General features: G+C 36.8%; 2 protein-coding genes and 1 long non-coding RNA gene across 4 annotated transcripts in view; 2 read left to right on the top strand and 1 right to left on the bottom strand.

Annotated features, from left to right (window-relative positions):
* The window catches only part of tun (N-terminal glutamine amidase tungus), a 98,063-nt gene that overhangs the window by 17,180 nt on the left and 63,895 nt on the right, over positions 1–16,988 (top strand). The gene's annotated exons all lie outside the window — the stretch shown is intronic.
* luna overlaps positions 1–16,988 on the bottom strand; it is a 76,166-nt gene that overhangs the window by 43,619 nt on the left and 15,559 nt on the right. The window lies entirely within an intron of this gene.
* On the top strand, positions 849–1,342 carry LOC116650896 (uncharacterized). The gene is made up of 2 exons (XR_004303890.2): positions 849–1,107; positions 1,180–1,342. It is a non-coding gene; the product is annotated as an uncharacterized lncRNA (long non-coding RNA).

Genomic DNA, 16,988 nt, shown 5'->3' with positions numbered 1-16,988 from the left:
AATGAGTCAGTTATCCAATTAGTTTGAATTTCATTCACAAGTACTAGAGCATAGACCATGTACATATATATACTTTTCTATATAAAATATAAAGATTTTCCGTGAACTCGTGCCTTACTCATGACTTCTAGCGACTTCTCAGACAGCCATTGAATCATCAACATTATCATTTCCATCAGCTGATTTCAGAAGTGCATCTACTCTGGGCAACAATTGCTGTGTGAACTTAAAATACAATTGATAGGGGCTACTCAATGAGTCAACCATTTACTGCAGTCACGTTGTCACGCAAAAGTTTAAGTATATATATATATGTTCGCAGTCAGTATGCAAATTTAATTAGTAAGCCGTTCCGTCGATGTATTCTACTCAAGTATTGCCCACTTCAGCTTAACAAACAACAGCACGCTGTCAACTGTCATTGGTATCTTAGTGTGTTCATATATTCGTAACGGACTTGCATCATTAGATAAGCGTTTACTTGTTATTCTCAACATCTCGAATATGATAAGTTTACGTTTTGAATGCAATAGATTTTAACGCATAGCAATATGATTCTTAATCTGTGGAATGTTCGCTGGCCACACAAAGATGATGATGACATCACATCTAAATAGCAGCTGATTCATATGTATAGACACTTTGTTTAACAGTTGAAGCTATTCATGCTAATGTTTCCACCAATACAAGCTCGGAATGTTTAACAAAATTATGCAAACGTATATAAGATTTTATAACAAAAGCACAAAAACAGCGGAGGGGAAAATATTCTTCATTTTTTATAATAACCAAATGCCTTTCGCATTTGTATCAAAATTAGCATATTTCTGTGGCAAGGCAGTCTTCCAGACCGTCAACTTGTCAATTTGACAGTCGTTCAGTCAACTGAAGGCAGGTAGTTAAAATTAAAATTCAATTTCGTTTTCTTTTCAAATTAAAATTTGTTTGTTTTGGAATTTGAGTATCAAATTATGTCATTTATTGTGCGTCGCAGCCGACGCGGCTTGCTTAAAACTAGAGGGACAACAAATAAAAAATGCAAAAAAACACAAACCAACAATGAAGACAGAGCAGCAGCAAAACAAGTTAGAATACTGTACCTAAAAGGTATGGGCTTGAAGACACCCTTTAGAAATATAAAATACTTTAGATATATGTATCGTATTATTTAAACTGCAGCTTTTTGCAGTATTAAAGTGTACACATTATTGTGTGCTATCTTTGCGCTGACCGGTTGGACAAGCTTTTTCCGCAGATTAAGCCCGACAAGACTATACATACATATACCGTTTTCATGAATTTTATGAGTGCAGCGTATTAAAAATTGTTTATAAACAAAAAACTTGTTTTTTTGAAGCGCGCCAAAAGCCGGCAACTATTAAAATTTGCTTCGGCCTAGGGTTGAATGAATGTGCCAGTTTCAGTAGATGTTTCTTACTATATATAACCGAGTATCTGTGGTTGTCTGTGTGAAATTAAATTGCGAGTGATTTATGCATGACGATGTTCATAAAAATGCGCTTATACAATAACAAATATGTGTGATAGATCAGAACTGCTAAATTGCTGAAACTCAAATAAACCGGTTACAATCGGCCAGTGTTGAACACTTTTAGCTATATGCAATACAGTTTAACGCTTATTCTAAGTATTTATTTGTTTACTATTTTGAAACTTTGCACACAATCGTGAGAAATTTGTAGGTAATATAAAGAGATAACAGATTTTAAAATAAAAGTGCTTGATGATAACTAATTTTAATGTTATAAGTTCAACTAAACTTGACATGATCTTAAGCCAATTGATTTTCAAAATGACATAACTGGGCTGAATTGGTTAAAAGCAAACCGTGGACGACATGTTCCTTCGTGAGCTGCAACGCCAATCAAATATTTGCTGCCTGTTTATGTTAGGAGCACTGAAGCGAAAACCAAATGTTAAAAATGGAAACCGGCTTCACTTGCGTAACCGTTGGCAGCCGGCGAATGGCAAATGATGTCCATTAGAGAACGGCAACTGGCACCCCAACAAAAACCATTAGAATAAATTAAAAGTATGGCTTTAATAAATTTGGGACACAGTACGATGTGCAATGTACATACATATATCGTAAGAGTGCAACTTCATAGACAAACATGCTCGGAATACTTTTAAATTTTTAAAGAATCCCTGACTCAAGAAGTGGCAAGGAACATAGGTTTTTGTGCTTTCCTGACTAATCTTACTACTTACTTTACTACAATAAACTTCCGCGACAATATTTTTTCTCTTCAAAAGCTGTCACAGTTGGCAAACAAACTCTCATACACACGCTCCGTCAGCTGTAAATTTTGGTCGCATGGAATTTCTTGTATTAACGAAAGGAAAAATATCGCTTATTTTTCTTTTACTTTGGTAAAAAGCGTGCGAGAACATGCAACGGTAGACCCTAAACACTATACCACTCTTTGGTGTATTTTTTTTTTTTTGGCTTGCCGTTATGGCCACTAAACGCCAAAGCATAGTTTTAGGCGTCTGCTTGGCGCGCCTACATGGCGACGCACGCTTCCTGTGCCTGGCCACTACGAAGGCGAAGCAACAAAACAGCCCACAAAATAAAAATAGTAATAGTAATAATAAGAGCCAGCCAGAAAGGGCCAACGGCCGAGGCAGGCGGCGCCAACATAAAAAGGAAACTAGTGAATGTCCGTGTCGGGATTTGGACTGGACCCTACTGCCAACTAGTTTATGGAAAAGCAGTAAACTTTTCGCGCTCATTTTGTTTTTGTTTTCCACACACTGCGAGCGACGGCGTCGGCGACAACGGCCAGGTGTCGTCCTGGTCGATTGTTTTGCATATGCTTGAAACAGGCTCCTGCAACCCATCCGGCTAGGTATTGTGCTTGTTTATTCGACCTCAACACTCTCGAAGCCTGGCCTCGAAACTCAGCCGCAGAAGTCGCTAAAGAGTCACTCCCCTGCCGCAGTGCTGGCCAGGAACCTGATTGCGATCAAGGCGACCACCCGTTAAAGTTTTGCCCATTGTTTTGATTCAACGTGTGTGTTATTGTTATTGCTTTGGCTTTTGTAGTTGCTGTTGAATTGACATGGTAAGGCGAAGGTGGTACCAATTTTTGGCCAGCAATTTGCAAATTGTTTTCGTGTCCAGGAGGCAGAGAACTGGATATATATACATTTTAAAGCCATGCACGACTGCATTAGCTGTAAGTCTCGGTGTGGGCATGGTAAGTGTGTGTGTACACTATTTTTTTTTGCATAGCCGCAGGCTTTGCGGCATTGCTCAAAATAAAAAAATACTTTAAAGCATTCAGTTTTTTTGATATTGTTTGCTGCTGCTTCTGTTTGATATGGACTAATGCTATACAAATTAAAATTTAATTGTATGCGATATTCTTTAGATATGCAGTGTTTATATCGTGTTTATGACTAAAGCGAGGTTAAACCAAGGCAAATGCAGCTACCTAGATAAAACTGCATTCAAATCCGCGTCAACTGCACTGAGCATAAAATATTCGTTTTAAATCATTTAGACCTATTTTTAGAACGGAACAGAGTTAAACTGAATTTAAGTGTCATCTAAAACTTTCAACTTATAGTAAAACAGCAAACTAAAATTTGTTTCTGTTTTTTTTTACCATTTGATACTGTTTCTAAATGTTTCTGATATTTTATAACTACATGCACAAGACAGTCAAGCTTCTGTGTGTGTGCTGTTTCCCCTACTATTCTTTCATGTCCTTCACATTTCCTGTTGTCGTACCCGTCTGAATGTTTTCTTGCTATTATTCAGGCATAGCCACCGTTTGCTATTGCTTTTCATGGCCTTGATGGGAGACTGTTGACAGTAAAGATAACCACACCCTCCTAGAATAGGTGGCAGTAAACTCTTGTTTCTATCATGTTCTTTCTGTAGTTGTTCTGTTTGTAATATAAAGTCATGGCTGTGACATGAATAAGCGGCGTCACCGCAATCTAGCCTAGGATTGCTTAATTCATATACAGTCGTTTGTATTCGCGATCTTCTGTTACCTTTCATCGTAAACAGCCGACCATCTTGATCTAGTTATGTTTTTCTTAAAATAGTATCTGGAGCTAATACTCATGAAGCTAATACCATTTAACATTCAGTCAAAGTTTTGTCGAATCGAATAGTCGATCCCCTTAGCCGGCTTATTTCTGATTTTTTAGTTTTTATTGAATTGTTTTATACGTAAGTATTTGCAATATATGCAATTTATTGTCAGAAATTACAAAACTGACTATCTCCTAAGTAGCAAATGTGGCCAATATCCTTTGAAAAACTTCTTCATATTTCATAAATTTTATGCTTAATCTGCTCCTGAAGGCAACACTCTCAAGTTATAACGAGCAAAGCACATTTGATGTTTTTAATTGAGTACTTTTGTAGCACTCAAACATAAACACTCACCCGCACAGCCAAGGATAGAAGCCCACATATACTCAGGAGATGACGACGTGTTTGACATCTGCAAGGATATAAGTAGAGGCAAACACAATGGCACTTTTGAGGGTTGTTGACACTTTTTTGTAGCTTTTATCTTCCTTGATGTTTAGCAGCACCATTTACTCATTTCATTGCACTTAATCATGTCTAACAGCCCCGACTCGGCCCGACTCTCAACTATAATGAGTTGCACTTTGACGTTCCTTCAAGTGCCGCCAAAGTGTTGAAGCATCAACAAAAGAGACGAGCAGATGAGCTTTATGCGGAAAACGGTCGGTAAAACACACACACGCAAGTAAATAAAACATCAAAAAGCCAGTGAGTTACAATTTGTTGGCCATTTAAAGGTCTCATATATCCTGAAAACCTTGCTTCATATTTGTTCTAAATTAAATTGCTAAGTCGTCAATATATGTGGTACTAAACAATTAAATGGACTTTTCTACTCTCAAGACTTAGCTGGACTTAGCTGTTTCCATGTTATAAACGATAGCGTCATTATAAATGATTTGCTTGCCGCCAAATGCACTAAATCAGAAGGTACGTACCTTTAAAGAATATAGGGGTTTCAGAACAATACACTGTCGCTTAGCGTGTGGTGCAAAAACTGGCACGTCAAAGTAGAAAATGTAAAAATATGCTCTGTGGCACATATAATTTTATTATTGCGTTCATGAACATTTTCAAAAATAAATATCCATATCCGGTAACCCCGTAGGACACATACCGAATAGACACATCAGAGAAATGTCATATGTTGTAACTTAACCGTGAAAAAACCAAGCTAAACATGCAGAAAACGCTCAGCGGAAACAGAGGCTAAACATGAGTCACTCTCTAGAATCGTACGATGAGTCAGACAGCAGGGTCACTAGTACACACAGAGGACTCGTATAAAATAGTAACACGTTCAAAGGAAAGTACGAATTTGGATACGCTGTCATACACCTACTTGAGCAAATAGGAACTATTAGATCTAGGGGGGCGCGACTAAAGTATATCCTATACTTAGAAGTCTAGCTTGTTTTTAGGCATATATATACAATTAAAATAAATTTGTTGGCATTTGACTGTTCGTTAATTTTATTTTTTCCGTAAAGAAATTGGTATGTACTTTTATTTTTACTTCTATATTTTGAGTTTTGTATGTACAGCTTATAAAAGAAATATATTCATTTCACCTTAGCCAAAATCGTGCCGCAACAGAGCTTGCAACAGAAGCAGCTGGCACAAGTGAAGCGCCGTTTTTAATAAATTTTGTTGTGACTCACTAGAGGTGTGAGTATGTGGGGGTGTGTTTTGTGCGTGCCAGGGTCTACCCTTGCGCGCCTCACTGCTTAAAACTAAACTGACGGCTATGGAGACTGTTGCATGTTTTTGGCTTTGCGATTGCCGTTGCTGTTGCCGGAGGCAACCCCGAAGCGCCCACCCGAACGGGCACATAGTCAAAAAGGGTATTTCTCTAAATAAGTACTAAGGTGTGGCACACATACATATACTTAGCAAAGTCTACCGTCTGTTTGCATAAATGCCAATGTTGAGCGCGGGTTAGGTGCCACGCCCTCTGAGGAGGCAGGTGGTAGGCAGAAACACAAACATTTTTAGCTACGGTGGCCGCAATAAATTTTCATTTGTTTACCGTGTGTAATTAGAATATTAAAGCCCAGTTTATATGCCACCACCAGCAACGCAGGCAACCACAACAGCAACATGGACATTAGCAAGGAAAACATTAGTAGCCAGCAGATAGTCACCAAGTGACTAGCAAAAGCAGCGTCTTGGCGTGGCCTTGTTTATGGTATCACTCTGTGTGCCATTGTTGCCGCTAGGGTTGCTTAAAATATTCAATAAAAGTGAAAAGTAGAAAAGCAGTAGGTGCAAAACCCTTAAATAAATTGTCAATCTTAAATTTCAAAATGTATAACTTTGAACTATGGTGGATAACAGTTTGTACCTCACTTGGTTCACACCGGAAAAGGAGATTGTGGCAACCACATAAATATTCATTTTTCAACTCCCTGCTTTTATGGCGCCCTTGTTACACACAAATGAAAATGGGAGTGCAAATTTTTATGCGTGAGCACGTCGCTAAAAATAACCACTGCCTCGCCTGCAAAAAAAAAGCTTGGCGATAGAAGCCAAATGTAAAATGCAATGAGTAATAAAAGAGGTCGCTGCCTGACATTTGGAATACTTTTTGTATTTTTAGTTACTTTGTTCATTTTTCCGATGCAATAAACAATAAGCAAATAACGAGTTAAAACACCAAAGTCTATAGTTATCAAAACGATGATATTATTTCGGCATTATTTATTATAATTTCTATCATCGTTATTGTTATTTTTAATATTATCATTTTTATTATAATTATTATGTGTTTCACACTTCTCTGAAAATCCATTCCCCTTTGATATAAATGGGGCTCAAAAAGTTGGTTTCACATTAAAATTAATTTCAGTGTTTTCGCAATTTTCCAGCTTTCTTTATGTTTCATTCAATTTTCGGGTACTGTCTGAAAAGTTTATAAATAAATAGTTAAGTACAAAAGCAAGGCCATTAGTCATTTAATGCTCTATAACTGCAAACAAATACTATATATATATATATATTTTCTTTAAATTCTTAATTCTTAATTCAAATCCTAATTTACCCGCAAAATGCACTCAATATATAAATGAAAGAACTAAATTTAAATTGCCTACAGGACAGCAAGCAGGAAAAGGTGTTGAGATTGTATATATTCTTGCTGCCAGCCTTTGCGGGTAGCACCCTTTAGTATGATTGTATTTTTAACAAAGCCTACCAAACTCCACACATTTCTTGGCTTACCATGTCTATCAAATGTTCTTTTGTCTCTTAATGATCAACTCAAGGGTGAAACATTTTTGGCAGCTTCCTCTGGTTAATACTCAAAAAACAAAATAATATATGTCTCCCTTTCACTCTTCTCCAAGCCAATGGCACAAGTTTCATTTTATAAACATTTTTCAAAATATACGTAAAATATAAGTTCGTAATCTAAATATGTGAATGTACTCCAAAGCCACTGCAATTTTAGGCTTTGGGCATAATAAGTATAAGTACTATAAGTACGGTGACACATACACACAACATTTGTTCCTTAAATGCTCATAAAATTTAAAACATGTTTATTGATTGCCGGAGTTGACATTAAACTGCAATTTGCCAAACTCCCAAAAATTCAAGTACAAGTTTTGTGATATTTTTACGTAGCCATAAACTACAATGCATACTTTAATTTCTATGAGTGACAAAACTCTAAACTCGAACTTATTAAATCACACGCTAAATAACTTCTTAAAGTTAATTCTTTCTATTTTCGTGCAGAAAAAAGTTCAGTAAGGGTATTGACTTAGGACTTAACACTTTGTTAAAACTTTTTAGACTAATGAATGGAGTGGGTCAAATTCAATCAATTACCACAAAATAGGCGTATATTTATACACTAACAATTTGATTACAAGCATTGACACATCGGTTGCCTGTTGGCGGCATTTTCTTTTTATGGTTACAACAAAACGCAAATATAGTCATTTCCAAATCTAGTTTTGAATTACTAAACATTGGACTGGGGTCACTGGAGCAGAAATATGACAGATAAACCAAATGACTGACTGACTGAGTGATTGACAGAGTGATTTTTATGCTGCAGTCACAACGAGTACAATAAACACAATACCAGAGCCAAACACTTGCCAAGCTAGAAAAGAAACCAAAATAAAGACCAAGTCTAAGTGGATAATCTTAGCATAAGGCACAAACAACAATTTTATTATTAAATATTTAACTTCAATTCTGTGACATTGCATATGATCTAAGTCCAAATAAATGTCAAATTATCTATGATAGCGCATTTAGACCCTTTAATCGAAATTAAAAAATCGGTAATTAAAAACGTTGTACAGTGAGTGAAAAAGAGCTTAACAGTTACATCGACCCTTGATGAAGGCGATGCGGCTCTACCATTCATATACCCACTATGCCTATAATGGTTTTGCAATCCATACTTGGCTTTGTTAACCTAACCACTAATGCTGATCAGCAGTCCCTCTTAATAAAAGGCAAAGCCGGCGACAGTATGGTAGCCAAACCAAACAAAACATGAAAACTGTGTCAATGAACCTAATCGAGTTGTTCTTATAGCTCGCGGTTATTATATAACTTATATAAAAAACATCCAAGGTCTGTTAAAGGCACGTTTTTGGCCTGCCAGCTCGTTAAAAATACTCACAACATCACAGAGCAACTGCATCTACGACATTTGAAAGTTGAAGGTTAATTATATAAAGAAACTAAACAGCAGGCTGAAATGCTATGCAGTCAGAATCGACTGCTCAGTTCCACTGGCTCTACTCTTACCCTGCCCAAACCATCTCAGTCTCCATTAAGAACATGACACATAGCTAAGCACGTAGCTTTGACATTCTCAACAGCACTTTGCCAGCTGCGAACTACCGCTACTATATAAGCTGAGCCGAGCCGAGTCGAGTCGATGGCTTTACACACGACGGCTGGGAAAAAACAGACACGCCTACACACAGCCCCACACAAGCAATAAGCGGATAAGCAATAAGAGTGTTTATACCCGACCACAGCAAATATTTGTTGCATACCAAATGACTTAGTAATAAATACAACAGCAACTCAGCGACGAAAATAACAAGTGTAAAAATTAGCATATGGTTGAAGTAAGCAATATTAAATTCAACATGGGCTAAAACAAACAATATAATAAAATTGCAGTTGAAAATTCTATAAGTTGAAACTATGCAGCTGTTAGTTCCTCTGTAAAATATATCTATACATAAAACACTCATTTACAGCATACAAATTTGATTTAGCTAACAATCCATGAATATTTTATTATAGGGTATTCGTACAGATATTGCATACAAATTGAATGAATTTAATCAAGGTATTATCGGATTATTTCAAGTAAAAATTAATAATATAATAAAAAAAAAAAGAAAATACTGCTTTATTCGATGCCAGATGCAGTCCACACTACCCGCTCGAGTGCTCAAGCTTTATGAAGATATATACTTGAACTGTATATTCAAGTAAAAAATAAAAATATAATAAAAAAAAAATGAAAATACTGCTCTATTCGATGCCAGATGCAGCTCACACTACGCGCTCGAGTGCTCAAGCTTTATATACTTGACTAGCACTTAAGGCTGAGAGATATGCTCTAAGAACCCGATTTTTATCGATTGCGTAGAGACGAGGACAGCTATCACTAACATGTTGTTTGGTTAGTGCAGCTATCAGCTATTTCATATACGGATAAGAGCCCAACTTGAATCGGGATCAGAAGCTACAAAGTATTCCCATTAAAAATGATGTTGGCGGCACGTGTCGCAGCATAAACGTCTCGTGTCATATTATGCCAGTTCACGGTTATGTTAACAAATATTTGTGGAAGCGTTTGCTAAAACTGATGTGGCGCAGGCTCAGCTATCGTTGCAGTTGCGTAAGAAATGAACTCCTTGTAGTCGTCGGTTATATGCAGATTCATTAACAAAAGCCAGAAAAATACTTCGACACTCTCGCCTCGACTACGAACATGCTCTGCAATTTTAGCTGACGATACAATATACAAGACATATTTATTTTCAGCTTGCCTCTGCTCTGTCATGTTACTTAATTAATTTGAAATTGTTTTAACTATGTTCAATATATGCTGCGTTAGTTTTAAAGAATGGAAAAATACCCGAAAAAAGTAGCCGCGAACAAATTTCTATCCACGTTAGCAAAGCCATCAGATGCAAGTTATGATGCAAGCTATTATGCTAATATGTGTGTTTGTACAGCTGCATCAGAGAAGCTGCATATAAATAATTCATGTGGTGGCCGCATTGCTAGTGGTCAAAAAGATTGTCCCGTCCGCTCTGCGTTTGCCTAAGTTGAATGCAGACCACCAGAGTCCAGCCCACATGTGACAGACCACGGAACTAAGGCCCCGGGGCCTTAAGATATGTATGTATGTTATGTATGTGGGTACGATAGCGCTTTCTGTTCAAGTGGGCTGCTAGAAAAATGATTTGAGCGTGCGAAAACTCACTATTGTTTAAACTCTCAACTTTCTTGAAAGTCGTATGACTTTCAAATATTGCAATTGCAATAAAAACTGCAAGATTAGGTTAGTAATTTTAGAATACGTTACGCATCCGCTATGAAAAAAAATGTCTCCCTTATGTGTGGTGTTTGACAAAACTGAGAACTGAACTTTTGTCTTCCGCTGCGCAGACGGGAAACAGACAAAACCAAAACGAAAAATAAAGAAGATTTAAAAAAAAAAAAACAATTCATTCACTCACAAAAGCTCGACAAGAAGATACCGTATACTTAATTTAATATATAAAATGGCTTTAGCTTGCTTATCTGTATATGTACATATTTATGTGTGTATGCATATATTTAACATATGTTGATTGCGTTTGCCTTTTAATCATAATACAACATTCTGGCAGTAATGTTCACCGATACCGAATCACTTTTCTATGCATGATCTTAACTTTATGACACTGTTTTAAGTATTTTTATTAGTACAGGGTATAAAAAGCTACAAAATCAATGCGGCAGTAAATATGCAATTTTGTTGTTTATTTTTAGCCTAAAAATGCAGCACCGACAACAGCAATCATTTTGTTTAGCATGGAAACGAGTTCGTCACTCGGGTTACTGGTAATTTCATAAGCACCAATAACAAAACAAAAAAAAAAAAAAACAGGTTACTTAAGCTAAAAACCTAAATTCCAGATATGATTTTATGTTGAGCTTCGATTAATTTGTCTCAGTCTTTGTCTCCTAACCCCATTGCCCGGTTGCTGTGTATTTGCTAAACCTCATTAAATGCGAGTAGCAGCACAGCAGCGCACTGTTTCTTTTTACAGCATTTATGAATGAAAACTGTAAATGTTTTTACTGCGAACAAAAAGAAGTTGCAAAGTATACAGAAAATCGACGTATGCATATTCTGTAAGCAGACTCACAGACAGAAAAATTGCGAAACAAAAAGAAACGCTTCCCGAGGCGCAGCACAAAATAAACGCGCAGGTCAGAGAATTAAATAGATTTTACAGCATGAAAACACATTAATATCAAAAATAACTACATTACTAAAGAGTGCTGTGGACGGTAGTCCTCGACTACAGCATACCAGTCGTTAGTTTATCCCATAAGTATATTTATATTTATTGCGAACTGCATACTTTATCATTAAGGTATTTTCCTTCATTCAAATTCGACTTGAGACTCACGGTGCATCAATGTTAATGCAAAATCAGCATGCGATTAAAAGGGTGCTAATTTGTAACTTAAATGCAGGGTATACAGAATTCGCACATGCCCGGTTTGCCCGTTTATTGTTATTACTGCTACAATGTGCCGGCATAGTTCAATGAACGCATATATGAATGCAGCCAGTTGCTGGCGGCCCCTGCAGTTGTTATTGCAGCTACTGTTGTGGCGTTTGTTGTTCTAATGAAAGTTAGATAAAAAGGAGCACAATGCGCGCATTGGGGTCCCGCTCTCACTCTCACAATAACATTTAGTCAGTTGCAAACAGAATGCCTGATAAACAGGCCACGAACTATAGCAATAATAATAACAACATTGCATATATATAACAATAACATATCTGACTTGTATGCGCCTTTACTTTACCTATTATTTTTGTTTTTTATTTGTTTTAAATTTTCGATAAAAAATTTAATCAATTTATTTGTACTTTAAATTCGTTCTGTCTGACTTGCTTGTTTCGCTTGCATAACGCTTATTAAGAAAACACTTTGATAAATTTAAATAAGTAGCACACATTAAGTGCATAAATTATTTACATTAATTATTATTAATAATTTAGTAGGCAATAGTAGGCAAAATGTGTGTACTTCAAGCACAAATTTTTTAATATATTAAAAAGAAAAAAAAAGAAAATTTTTATGATTTGGAAAGCCGAACACTTTTTGTTTGGTTGTGTGCGTCCCGTGACACTCTCTCAACTCCTCTACTTAGGTGCTATATCTAGCTGCTTATCTGTACACTGACTTGCTAGGCTAAGTGCCAAATTGCAAAGAAACAGGGAATTGCGTTTGACTTGAAAATAACTTAAGGCGAAATAAAACGTATTGAAAATCGAACCGCAGACATGAATAGGATGCGATGCAGAAAAAAACAGCGGCTGCAGTTTTTGTTGTGTTGATTATGGACAAAGGAGAGCAGGCGTACTTGCTGATGAGCAGTCTCAGCTTTAGCATATAATAAAGATGCTGCAACTTCGTTATGATGCTGAAGCAGAACACACACTGCCAAACTACCGAGTGCACATCAAATCAAATAGTGGAGTTTACATGGTTCATAGGGGTAGCGCCCGTTATCAGATAACAGAATATATTTAAGTTTGAGACAAAGAAACCCAAAGGTGTAGTAACAAATAACCTCTTTTAAACTTCTGACATTGACAGCCAAAGATGCGTTTTGCACAATGCAATTCGCTGCTCTAAAACAGGAAAAAACAACCAAAATAGAATTCTGTAAATGAAAATGCCTAACTACACAACTGTACCTAAGACAAAGACAACTGATGTTACATTTAAAAGATGTGTCGGTTGTGCTTTATAATTATGTAATAACTACAGAGCATTTATACTTGTTTTGTGTTACAGAGTAATGCAAAATAGCTTTTTTATAGTACAGAAGCCCCGCGGCAAAAGAATACCAAATACAATGAGAAATCTTTTTGGAGGTAGGAAGAGTCATTGTTGCTGCTGATGTCGTCGTGTTTTTGCAACGACAAGCGAGATAGCAGCAATACTTGCAGTCTCCGTGCTCATATTTCGTTTGAGTTCAGTCCTTCGCGCCCCTGGTTTGTTGTTAAAATCGATTTGACGATGGTAAGTAGTCGGTGTCGTCACTCAATTGTCAATTTGTCGTTTCCACAATGCAGACCGGTTGCCCTCTACCTCTCCTTGCATATCGATGTGGTGGGTAACAACAACAATTCCTTTGGTTCTGCTACTCTATATTCTCATAATCGCTGCACCAATCAACATCTTCAATGGACTTATCTCATTCAGCTGGTCGAACTATTGTTTAGTTGCTTAGTTGTTTCCCCTTGGATTCATTAATTCGTACAAATTAATTGTTCCTCGTGCATTTCTTGATGCGCACTCCGAAGGGTCATTCATTCGGTTTGAGCGAGCCAAATTGAAAACCGTGCAGTGTTGGATTACTCATCCTCTCCCCGGGCTGCAACTAATGACAAATAATAATTGCTTGAAATTTTTTTAATTCCACTCGAGTTTAATTACTGAATTAAATTGGACTGTAGCTTTACTTCCTCTCACACACACAATGTCTAGATAAAAATGGTAAAACTAAAATTTCGAACTGTTATGTCATGTAATTTTTAATGTAACCAAGTATGTTTCTGCAAACAAAGCTAAAATTTCCTTTTCAGAAAGAATAAGATGCTAAAGTGGAATTTGTGGGATATTTTTATTTTAATGGAGAGGTAAATTAAAATTGAGCTTTTAAAGACCATTGAAATGCTTAGGATCTTGAAAGTCCACACCATGTAGCTCAATGAGTAAATATATTTTTTACGTATCCGTTTATATGCGTATAAAAATATATGTTGTGTATATGTACTTTTTTCGTTCGTATTTTGCATACAATGCGAGCTAACTGATTGGCTGAATGAATGCTTGCTGAAATAAATGACTGAGCAGCGTACAAATTAAATTATGCCATGTCGCGACAGACACAAACACATGGAAAATTTGGGGCTCCCTTCCCCAGACCCTTTGCAAGTATTGTCGACAGCTCACAGCTAATTGAATTTCTCACTGTCGCTTGCAATTTCCATTATTACATTTTTTGAAGAGTGTGGGTGTGAGTATGTGTTTGTGTGTGACTGAATGTGTTTATATTTAGTATAATGTTTTTGCTCATTCAAGCGGAAATGGGATAATGAATAGACAACTACACCGTGAGCTAACTGACCAAGTACTTAGCTAGTTAGTTGATGACCGAGTAACCTACGCACCGCATGCATAGCCAGCAGGAATGCGTTTTGTCCACTTTTCAATTGAATCATATTGAGTAGAAAAGCGTAACTGAATAAAAAACCTTATACGGTAAAATGTTTATCTTATACCTTAATAAAATAAGTCAGAAACTAAGTCGCAAGTAAACTGGTTACTGGTCTTAACAGAAGGTCGCCAGTTAGGGCAGGCAGAATACTTGAAATAATTAAAAACCGCAAGCGTTAAGGAATTTTGTGACTAGCTTAAGACAAACCACAGAAAAGAACCACACAGTACATACAAGAGCACAATAGCTAAGAGGAAGCGAGATAAGTGCATATGTGTGGTGCGTAAAGCAAGAATAATCCACAACAGACAGGAAAAGCCTCGCAACAGTCAAGGTAAAAGATACTTGCAAGTTGGCATTTCTTCCCAGCAAGATTCATAAAAAGGGTTAATAAACAAGCAACAGGCGCAACAGGACTACACACTATGAAACCCACACAGAACTGTAGTGTTTATTTATGACACAAGATGCTTCATTATAATCAGCGCCTGACACTTGTAGAGAGCAGCAGGCAGTCTGAAGAGTAAATCGTGGGTTTAGATTGCTGCATTACAGCACGTGCAACTCAGCATATGCTCTGAAGTGCCTTAATTGAAGTGATGCTCAGGCGGCAAACTGTGCCCAGACTCATGCCCCAGCACATTCAAAGGATAGACCCCAACAGACACTTATGCAGCGTTAGCCAAGCTCTGAATTAATTAAGATCGTAACTTATCTGAAAAGGAGCAGCAACAGCAAAAAGGCCAACACTGTCAAGAGCATCTGGAAATTTTCGAATTGAATAAATTTGCTGCGCCTCGGATGACATTTTTGTTTCGTTATATATTATTTTGAAAATAACTTAAGCATTCTCCATTAACGGACCTTTATTTAATCTTTAATCGTATCATAATGTTTCATTTAATGTATAGACCTTTTAATTTTATTATTAAATGCTATAGCTATGTTGAATAAATATTTAAAGCAGTCGATAGCTATAGAATTTTTTAATTTTGTAGTGTTTCTTAGTTGAAAAATTTAAACCGTAGGCCTTTCAATTGAAAAATAAGCGGATTTTTCGGAAGTAGGTTTTGTTAATGCTTGTTCATACTTATCGTTCTCGCCTTCAGTAGAGTCATTCCTATATGCCTATTTAATTTCGTGCTGCCATCATATGCCAATTTAGAACTAAACTTTTGCTCGCATAAAATGCGTTGATGGTATTTTAAAAGAATTTTTATACTGATATACACTTGACTACACAAAAAAATAAATATAACCATCCACAAGTAATCAATAGAAGCGGCGGTGGTGGGAAAGGCAACAAAATGTCAATAACGATGCTGGGATATAAAGAACAGAAATAAATCACATCGTACCGTGAAAAAGTCGAAAGCGGCATAGTCATAAAGACAAGTATCAAAGGAAGGCACGAAGGGTAGAATCCAGTAGCAATGGATGTCCTCTTGTGCCTTGATTTGTAAAGAAAAATGTTCACGCCTTTATGGCTGAATAAATTTCTATACATATAAAGTCGCGTGCGTTTGCTACAAGCCTCCAATAATTTGAGCAAAAATGTTAGTGTACTCAATTTGTACACCACCCCAACGCACCGAAAGTAACACAGCACGTACATGAGTCAAAAGTAGAGTCTGCGAAAACAAGAAAAGTCATCAGCTAAATCACTGAACATTAACCAAAAATTGTCGAAAGGAAGCAGCTGACGTTAGAAAATTATGAGATATGTAAATTACGTATATTTTTCTAAGGAGGGCGAGAGCTTAACCAAATGCCTGGAATGTTTCTAATATGGCGAACCGAAACTAATATGTGTAAATTAGGAACATATATATAACATCTGCTAGCACAAGCTAATTTGAGTTAAAGTCGCGTGATGATTTCTGGCGAAAAATCTTAAATCTTAAGTCTCTCTGAAAGAAAAATATGAATTTTCATGTATTTAATCAACCTTCGAAACTATTTTTTTTTTGGTTGGCCTCTCAACTTTGCAGTCGCCAAGCGATTAAAACCAACAGCCGCAAAAGAGGAGTAAAAATCTGCGTTGACATCAAGAAGGGAAACTAGGGATTTGGTTAAGGCAAAAGCAATTGGGACAGGGATGACAGACAGGAAAATAAAAAGCCCAAAAACATGTCTTCTGACAGCTGCCGAAACTTTTACATGACATATATCATTGTCGCATAACAAATGAGCGACAGCAGCAGCAACAAAAACAAAAACAGCAGCAGAAGCATTGACAACAAGGAGTTAACGCTCTGCCGAAAGTTTCAGCCACCGACACACACTGGAAGACAGCAAAGACAGGCGCACCGTTTTGTGTCCACCCTTGTGTGGAAGCCCTTGTATATTGGTAAACTTCAGTAGCTCAAAGTATACCAATATTTTAAATGTTGCTTACCAGACGATT

The sequence above is a fragment of the Drosophila virilis genome, chromosome 5, assembly GCF_030788295.1.
Source record: "Drosophila virilis strain 15010-1051.87 chromosome 5, Dvir_AGI_RSII-ME, whole genome shotgun sequence".
NCBI classification, from domain to species: domain Eukaryota; kingdom Metazoa; phylum Arthropoda; class Insecta; order Diptera; family Drosophilidae; genus Drosophila; species Drosophila virilis.
Note: the sequence above shows the minus strand (reverse complement) of the source record. Positions and strands in the feature narration are given on the sequence as shown.